The sequence below is a fragment of the Mercenaria mercenaria genome, chromosome 4 (genome assembly GCF_021730395.1).
Source record: "Mercenaria mercenaria strain notata chromosome 4, MADL_Memer_1, whole genome shotgun sequence".
NCBI lineage: Eukaryota > Metazoa > Mollusca > Bivalvia > Venerida > Veneridae > Mercenaria > Mercenaria mercenaria.
The window spans coordinates 57,342,268-57,351,776 of record NC_069364.1 but is presented as its reverse complement, the minus strand read 5'-3'; positions in this window follow the sequence as shown (position 1 = coordinate 57,351,776).

Below are 9,509 nucleotides of genomic sequence, written 5' to 3'. Positions count from 1 at the left end.
TGATACGATTGTATCTGCAAAGTGAAAGTGTACCAGATTTGTAGGGAGACAGACAGACTGACAAAGCTAAAGTAGGGGATCAATAACTCGCCATAAAATTCAATTTCACAAAATTCACTTCTCACATGGTCGAATAGATGAACAACAGGCATAACATTATCACCTTTTATTTATACAACAACTATAAAAAATATTTAACAAGTATTTGCATGTCAATAACAAACCAGATCCACTGTACAGCCTATATTAATTCTATCCTAATTCTGAGATTCATCTATCTTGTAAAACTCACAGTGTCATAACGAGTAGAAAAGGATTACTTTAAGCACTGTTACATTTTTTAGAAATTCCTACTTCTACTTCCATATATGTTGGAATATTATTTCACATCCTATAATATAATAAAATTTAATATGGTAATGTTCAACAAGACAACAGTCTGAGAAACTTTCATATAAACTAAAGAAGAGCTATCGTAGGACAGCAAAGTTAGACTATTAACAGCCTTGTGACTTGAACTGCCTTGTTAACTGAATGAATGAAAAGTCAAAAAGGAGCATACCTTTGTAAACAAGAGGACCATGATGGTCCTGAATCGCTCACCTATCCCCACATGACCCAGTGTTGAACTGAGTATGACGTCGTTATTTCTATTATTTGACATAGTGACCTAGTTTTTGAGCACATGTGACCTAGATATCATCAAGATAAAAAATTCTGACCAATTTTCATGAAGATCCATTGAAAAATATGACCTCTAGAGAGGTCACAAGGTTTTTCTATTATTTGACCTAATGACCTAGTTTTTGAAGGCACGTGACGCACTTTTGAACTTGACCTAGATATCATCAAGTGAACATTCTCACCAATTTTCATGAACATCTCATGAAAAATATGGCCTCTAGAGAGGTCACAAGGTTTTTCTATTTTTCGACCTACTGACCTAGTTTTTGATTGCACACGACCCAGTTTCGAACTTGACCTAGATATCATCAAGCTGAACACTCTCACCAATTTTCATGAAGATCCATTGAGAAATATGGCCTCTAGAGACATCACAAGGTTTTTCTATTTTTAGACCTACTGACCTAGTTTTTGACCGCATGTGACCCAGTTTCGAACTTGACCTAGATATCATCAAGATGAACATTCTGATCAATTTTCACGAAGATCTCTTGAAAAATATGGCCTCTAGAGAGGTCACAAGGTTTTTCTATTTTTAGATCTACCGACCTAGTTATTGACCGCACGTGACCCAGTTTTGAACTTGACTTAGATATCATCAAGGTGAACATTCTGACTAATTTTCATAAAGATCACGTGAAAAATATGGCCTCTAGAGAGGTCACAAAGTTTTTCTATTTTCAGACCTACTGACCTAGTTTTTGATCCCACGTGACCCAGTTTCATATTTGACCTAGATATCATCAAGGTGAACATTCTGACCAATTTTCATGAAGATCCATTGAGAAATATGGCCTCTAGAGAGGTCACAAGGTTTTTCTATTTTTAGACCTACTGACCTAGTTTTTGACCCCACGTAACTCAGTTTCAAACTTGACCTAGATATCATCAAGGTGAACATTCTGACCAATTTTCATGAAGATCCATTGAGAAATATGGCCTCTAGAGAGGTCACAAGGTTTTTCTATTTTTAGACCTACTGACCTAGTTTTTGACCCCACGTGACCCAGTTTCGAACTTGACCTAGATATCATCAAGGTGAACATTCTGACCAATTTTCATGAAGATCTCAAGAAAAATATGGCCTCTAGAGAGGTCACAAGGTTTTTCTATTTTTAGACCTACTGACCTAGTTTTTGACCGCACGTGACCCAGTTTCGAACTTGACCTAGATATCATCAAGATGAACATTCTGACCAACTTTCATAAAGATCCCATGAAAAATGTGACCTCTAGAGTGGTCACAAGCAAAAGTTTACGCACGCACGCACGGACGCACGCACGGACGACGGACGCCACGCGATCACAAAAGCTCACCTTGTCACTTTGTGACAGGTGAGCTAAAAATGCAAAGTAGACTAACAGAACCTGTGCACTGAATACTAAGATACCAGCTTGCATACAAAAACTTAACCAAAAATTGCCAAGTGGAAAAGAGATGCATAATTTCATAAAAATGCAAATTAAATGGAACATGTGCACTGAAAGTCCAATCATCACAGTGAACAGGTGTGTGCAGTTTCAACCCATTCAAAATAATGGGTAATGAGAAAATAGCTTACATACAAAAACTTAACAAAAAATTGCTTACGGGCATAACTCTGTAACAATGCAAAGTACAGTTACGGACCAGTGCACTGCACTGCACTGCACAGTGGACAAGTGTGTGAAGTTTCAATCCATTCCCATAAGTGGGTATAGCTCTACCGGGTCTTATTCTTCGAACAGTCAAGCTATAAAAAAAGTCAATATTTACACCAGTATACAGAACATTATTTCTGATCTGAAATGTCAAAATATGAGAATTATGATTGTCTCCACAATTACAGTTACCTAACAATCCTCTCAAAAATGCTACTACTGGTATTACCAGTCAGGAAGATCATATATCTGTACAGGACTTCAAACCTGATATGACAAATCTATCAAATGTTTATGGTTTACTTGCAAACATCATTTAACATGCATCACTCTGTGTTATATAAAATAACTTGTACACTTTAGCCCAAAACAAAAACACTCCTTTCTTCATTTACATTTTTTTATATTTGATTAATCTGCTTGCAAGTATATGTAGGATTAATAAAAGACATATAAAAAACTAAACAAGGCGACACATATTTAATGTACATTGTATGATTTATATTAAACAATATTCAAGCAGTTTCTACACCAAATGCATACATTACAGGGGGGGGGGGGGGGGGGGGGGGGGGGGGGGAGGTGAATGCGAAAGAGTTCTAAGTGCATATAAATAAAGAAGCACTTAGAACTTTTTTGCATTCACCCCTCGAAACTGTTGTACACAGTATTTGGCAATTACACGCATGTGAACATGTGTAAAAATTTATGCAACAGAAGGTCAGTACAGAGCAGGCTTATACTCAAGAAATGTTTTCACATTATTACTATTTTACGTAAAAGATGTCAACAAAAATTTATAAGTTCTCCAGCGGGAATATTGCATGACTTTAGAAGCGCAATATTCTTCCGCTAAAGAACGAGTGCATATTTCCTGATGCAAAGATAATAACCTTTTTGTAGCCAACTAGCAAAAAATAATCTTTTTATTACATAAGTATCTACATGTATAAATTTAATGTAAATATTATTACTTTAACAGCCTGAATAAGATTGACAATAAAGAACTAAATATAAGAATAAAATCAACAACACACATTAAATTACATCACACAACGAGTATGTAATAATATTTACAATCTGTATACACTTTGTAGTTTCTTAGCACAAGATTATGTCTGACTCAAAAAAAAAGAACAATCCCTAGCACAATCATATGTATAAATATATTAATATGTTAAAATTAGCAGTTAACAGCTTCTGAAAATAATGCTACGTCGTATTGCTTTTAACCCGAAATGTCATTTAATGAGGTCAGTCCAGGTGTTTCATTAATTTTTTAAGTAGAAGGTCAATGTTGCTAAGAAGAGTTTGGGAGTCATTTAGAATTTTACTTGGTACAAGAAAAGTAGCCAAGCCTCAGCCCACTATATAGGGGAAATCCATGCCAATTCACTCCCCCACAATCTCACCCACTTAGTAAAATCTTAAATTTGTTGTCTTAAACGAAATCATTTACCTACCAGAGTTGTTTTAAACATAAACTCGATATAAAATTCTGAGATAAAAAAAACATACAAGTACATAAATATGGGTGTAAATATAACACCAAATAAAATTCCTGTAACAAGAAACAACCATCAGAATGCAAACAGCCTGAAGCATTTAATTATGTTAATCTGTTATTAGGTTTTTAATTGCACAGTTTCAAGACAAGTTGGGGGAAAAAATTAAATAAAAGCTACCTTCCATAAAGACATTTTAACCCCCATCCCCCACCCATCCACACACACCCCAAACAACAAACAACCACACAAACTATAAATTAATTCAATCTTAGTTATTTTTACATCCTACCAGAAATCAGACTATCTATCTACATATAAACCTTGTTCATCAAATACAGGTTAAACACCTACTTCTTTAAGCATTACTTTGTACAATTTATTTTGTACAATGGTTGTCTCTTAACTTAACCAAGGTCCCTGGATTTATTAATGTTCGAACTTGTCATATATTCAGATCTTATGTCCATATCTGGTATGTGACATCATTTTTGATGCCATCCTTCTCTAAATTCACCCAGACTAAGGAACAAAACATATATAAAAAATACACATTTAAAAGCATAATGGCATAAAAACAGTGTCATAAAAAATGATTAGGTTTGCAAAACAGTATGCACATATTCTTTAACAGATAAATATTGCACTCTTTAAGTCTCTTAATATCTCTGCTACAGAAACTGCGCATATTTTTTTTATACAAATCTAAATAACCTGTAAATATGGTGGTCACTGATGCATCAATGTTTACTTATTACATTCTGCAGTGTACATAAAATCACTGGCATTATGTTGTTATCTTTGGCTTCCTGATATATGAGGTAGATCAAGTTATCACAAGTTATCTTCATGCGCAGTCATTCCACTACAAAGGACTTACATTTTTGACCAGTGCATATATAACATTTATGTTTGGTGAAGTTAATTTGAACTTTTGTCTGTAGGAAATAGAAAAAAAGCTTCTGTTAGAGCTGTTATATTTGTTACTGTGTTGTAGAGCTTGACTTTTATGTTGTATTGATACTTTTCAAGCCTTAAGTAAGTACTAGCTTGAATCTCTGGGATTTTGTATAAATTCCTAGTACAGATAAAAAAAACTTTTATCACCAATACCTAATTTGAAAACATATAACACCGAAAAATTTCCCAGAAAAAAATGTTCCAATATCCATTTCTATGAAATATATTCAACTTATTTTTTGTTTGACACTGCTTTAGCATTTTTAGCTTTAATTTTCAACACCATATAATAACAATATACACAAGAGCTTCGCCATGCGGGGCATTATACGCCCGAAGGGTTACATCAGAGGATTGGAGCAAAATTTAAAGAACTTGTTTGAAGCCCAAAGGACAGGAACAACAAAAGGAAGAAATTCCACAAAAAAATCCTTACCAGGTAAAGGTATGTCAAAATACACCTAAAAATTGGAGGTACCATCCATGTTGTACCACAGAAAAATGGTCTAAGATTTTCCCTACGGCCAATAATAAAAAAGTTCAAAATAAGCTAAACACAAAGCAAAGTCATATATGACCTTCAAGCAGTTCAAGAGTTACAGAGCGGACACGCAACAAACTGATATGACCTTTGACTCCTAAGTGTAACCTTGACCTTGAAGCGAGACATCCAAAACATGTGCTCTGCACTCGTCTCGTTGTGGTGAACATTTGTGTCAAGTTTTTTTGAAATCCTTCAAGGGCTTCAAGAGTTAAAGAGCGGACACGAAATTGCTAATGGACGGACAGACAGACACCAGCGTCATAACATAATATGTCCCTTCGGGCATATAATAATGATACATTTTGTATATGAATGAAAACAAATCATGTAAAAATAAAAAATAAACAGCAAAAAGATCATGTACCAATAAAAAAATCTCTGGATTAGACATAAATAAATACTTAATTAACTGTTCAATAAAAAGCAGAGTACAACAGTTATAACACAGACAGTATATGAATATATACAAAGAAAAACACAATAAAAACTAATATTAAAACATACATGTACTTCATACACCTAGATACTGACACATGGTCAAATCTCAGGCTTTTAAATTTTGTTTTCATTTATGATAGTTATCAACATACATTTCTGAATACTTACATCTACTACGTATTTTTTATGGGAAGCAAAAAAAAGTTTATTTTTGTGTAAACAACACTGATGCGATGATATAAAGGTGACCCTTTGTGTAAGACTGCATACCTGATCTGACAAAATTGAAAAAAAAATAAACAAGAGCTGTCCGTAAGACAGCGCGCTCCACTATTTGGGGATTTGACAGTAAAATGAATATATGTCTGAATAAGAGACCTCTACTATAAGAGGAAGATACACCAAGGGGCATAATTCCACCAAATACACAAATTAGAGTTATTAGGATTGTTACAACAAATGCAGATGATGATGGTAAAGATATATTTTGAGTTTAAAGTCATTATCTTATATAGTACCAAAGTTATGTCCAGAAAACAAAGTTTGTTAAAAATATTTAAGTATAAAAGGGGCATAATTTGGTCAAAAATACAAATCAGAGTTATGGGGATTGTTACCACACATGCAGATGATGGTGATAAAGGTATATTTTAAGTTTCAAGTCTTTATCTTATATTGCATTAAAGTAATATCCAGAAAGCGATGTGCAAAAAAGATTAAGTACAAAAGGGGCATAATTCTGTCAAAAATACAATTAGAGTTATGGGATATGTAACCACACATGCAGGTAATGATTATAAACAATTTTTTTTTAATTTCAAGTCATTATCTTTTAAAGTACCAAAGATATGTCTATTAATAAAGCTTTCGAAAAAATTCAACATGAAAATAATTCCAAGTATAACTCCTTTGGGACCTTGACCTTGAGTATAATGGGCCCAGCCCCTGCATATAATATGTCTGTATACTGGACAATGTTTATGAGAACTTAAAGTAAGATATAAGCAAAAGTAACAAATTTATGACAGAACAAGAGGGCCATGATGGCCCTAAATCGCTCACCTGTTATCATTGCACTTGAGGACAAGAAGGTCCTCAGAAAAAATATCTAAGTCCAAAGGACAGGAACAACAAAGGGTTGAAATTTAACCAAAAAGATAAAAAAAAATCTTACAAGGTATAGATATGTTAAAATACACCTAAAAATTGGAAGTACCATCCATGTTGTACCACAGAAAACTGGTCTCCTGTTTTCCCTATGGCCAATAATAAAAAAGTTACTACAAATAAGCTATTTATAGTAATGTAAAAGGGAAGTAATTAAAAAAAAATATTGTAAGTGGACAAAAGAAGGATCTGCAAAATAAATCTTTTGACATAAATGAAATTTCAGATCAGTATCTTCATTAGTTATGGAGATACAACAATTTTAATTTGAGGGAGGTAATTTGACATAAAATCAATCCACAGTTATCTACCCTGATTGTCTCAGTCCAACTAATAACAATAATGAAATTTCAAGTAAGTCCTGTAAGTACTTACTGATATGAATCCATTTTGATTCCAATGAGGGGAGGTAATCAGATATAAAATAACTCTGGAACCTATAATTGGATCTGATTGGTCATGGAATCCAAGATTTATTGTTGCTGAAGATATTTTGGAAGTTTGTATCAAATAAAACCATAAATGAAGTCTCTATATGGCTGCAAAAGTCAAAATAGACAAATTTGGACCTTTAATAGAAAATTTGGACCTTTAAGGGGCCATAACTCTGGAACCCATGAAGGAATCGGGCCAGTTGAAAAAAAGGAAGCAAGATCTTGTGGTGATACAAGTTGTGTGCAAGTTTGGTTAAAATCAAATCATAAATGAAGCTGCTATTGTGCATACAAGGTCAAAATAGCTAATTTTGGTCCTTTAAGGGGCCATCACTCTGGAACCCATTATGAGATCTGGCCGGTTCAACTAAGGAATCAAGATCTTATGGTGACACAAGTTTTGTGCAAGTTTGATTAAATTCAAATCATAAATGAAGCTGCTATTGTGCAGACAAGGTCAAAATAGCTAATTCTGGCCCTTTAAGGGGCCATCACTCTGAAACCCATAAGGGAATCTGGCCAGTTCAAGAAAGGAACCAAGATCTTCTGGTGATACAAGTTGTGTGCAAGTTTGGTTAAAATAAAATTATAAATGAAGCTGCTATTGTGCAGACAAGGTCAAAATAGCTAATTCTGGCCCTTTCAGGGGCCATAACTCTGGAATCCATAATGTAATCTGAGCAGTTCAAGAAAGGAACCAAGATCTTATGGTAATACAAGTTGTGTGCCAGTTTTGTTAAAATCAAATCATAAATAAAGCTGCTTTTGAGCAGACAAGGTCAAAATAGCTAATTTTGGCCCTTTCACAGACCATAACTCTGGAACCCATAATGGGATCTGGCTAGTTCAAGAAAGGAACCATGATTTATGGTGATACAAGATATGTGCAAGTTTGGTTAAAATCAAATCATAAATGAAACCACTATCGTGCAGACAAGAAATTGTTGACACACGGACGGACGGATGGACGATGGACAAAGTGGACAAAGGGTAATCACAAAAGCTCACCTTGTCACTATGTGACAGGTGAGCTAAAAACAAAGGTTGCCGAAAAACTTTAACCTTAAAAATAACCTAAGTATAAGACCTTGGTGACCTTGACCTTGGATAAAATGGGCCATGTCCCTGTACATACTTTTTCTGCATACTGGACAATGTTTATGTGAAGCTACAGTAAGATATAAGCAATAGTAACAAAGATATGACAGAAAAACAAAGGTTGCCGAAAAACTTTAACCTTAAAAATAACCTAAGTATAACACCTTGGTGACCTTGACCTTGGGTATAATGGACCCAGTCCCTACACATACTTTGTTTGCATACTGGACAATGTTTATGTGAAGTAACAGTAAGATAGGAGAGATCATGTTTGTATACAAATCCGTTGTATATTCTATTTTTAGAACTGATAATACAAAGACTGGGTGGGCTGTCGCCGAGTGTCCATGTTTTTTTTGTAAACATTGATGTTTTTCTAACGGCTTAAACTTTCTTAAATCATAAATGATATCAATAATTTTTTGATCAATGGAAAGGATATAAAACAAGCAATTTATTGCTGCTATTAAAATCGTATGTCATTTAAAACGGTTATTAATTTTCAAAAGTTATTTGAATATAAAAATATGAAAATCGTAAGCATTTCAAAACTTTTTGAATTTTTAAAATCCATAAATGAACGAAAAAGTTGTCAGAAATTAAAAATTCCGATCCCATACACAAACGATGTAAAAATATTTGTTTTGCCCACCATCAAATAAACAGGTGTTGATGCGTGACGTCAGGGCGATCTCTCCTATATAAGCAATATTAACAAAGACATGACAGAAAAACAAAGGTTGGCGAAAAACTTTAACCTTAAAAATAACCTAAGTATAACAGCTTGGTGACCTTGACCTTGGGCATAATGGGCTCAGCCCAATCACATACATTGTTTGTATACTGGACAATGTTTATGTGAAGTTATAGTAAGATATAAGCAATAGTAAGAAAGATATGACAGAAAAACAAAGGTTGCCAAAAAACTTTAACCAAGAAGGGTCACGCCGACGCCGACGCCGGGGCAAGTAGTATAGCCCCCCTATTCTCCGAATAGTTGAGCTAACAAAAGGACGTTCAAAGACAAAAATCTTTCAA